The sequence below is a fragment of the Cyprinodon variegatus genome, unplaced genomic scaffold (genome assembly GCF_000732505.1).
Source record: "Cyprinodon variegatus isolate N-32 unplaced genomic scaffold, C_variegatus-1.0 Scaffold1075, whole genome shotgun sequence".
In the NCBI taxonomy this organism is placed as follows: Eukaryota; Metazoa; Chordata; class Actinopteri; order Cyprinodontiformes; family Cyprinodontidae; genus Cyprinodon; species Cyprinodon variegatus.
In genome coordinates this window covers 236796-237678 of record NW_015151528.1, presented here as the reverse complement: position 1 = coordinate 237678, position 883 = coordinate 236796, and positions in this window count along the sequence as shown.

The window sequence follows — 883 nt, the reverse complement described above, 5'->3', positions numbered from 1 at the left end:
TTTGTTTGCTGTGTGTCAGGTCAGTTTTTGTTTGTTCAGTTAGTTTGAGGTTTGATATGTTTGAGCTTGATATTTTTTGCGGTCTTCCTTTGACCTCTTTTAAGGGCCCTGAAATCTTTGTTTGGATTATTGTTACTTTGGGGAAATAAAACCCAGTTTTTCTTGACAATCACCACTATGCTGGCTAGCTCGGTCCCTCACACTCTCATACAAAACAGCCTTTCCTCGCTTACGAGACAATTCTTCACACTCCGCGGTAAGTTTCTGCCAAAAGTCACGTGATACATGGAAATTTGTCATTCTGGCTAACTGACAGCAGGAGGCACCATACACAACTGAAATCGAGCTGCGTTTCCCCATCAGATACGTTTCGCCTGCACAGCCCAGGCGGCACAATTAACCGCGCAAGCAACATGAAACGCACATGCTTGCAAAACGTGTGAAACAGCCGGCCTATGTTCGCGCCACATTGAGTAACCACCCCCTCCCCAAAAACCTACATGTGTGGCAGTGTGATGGAGCAGGCAGAGGGAGGATTCCGGGGATGTGGAGCAAAGGACTGGGGTGCTTACTGCACTCCCAGGGAGCCAGCTCCCCCGCTGACACCAATGGGCACCCCTGTTCCCCGAGTTGCACCACCATAGCCCGGGGGCCAGGGACCGGCGGCAGGGCCTGCAAGCCAGCTGGCCAGCACGGACCAGGACCGAGACAGGGAGCCAGATTCGAAGCCCTTCTAAAATCCTCATCCCTTCATAGAAATTCAGATTCAATGTATCGGTCTCCGCCAGTCACGTGACTTTTGTTGCTAAGACGCCATTTTAGGTGGAAAAGGTGTAGTGTAAACAACCGCAGCATAGCTAAACGAAGGACTAAAGGCCTGTTT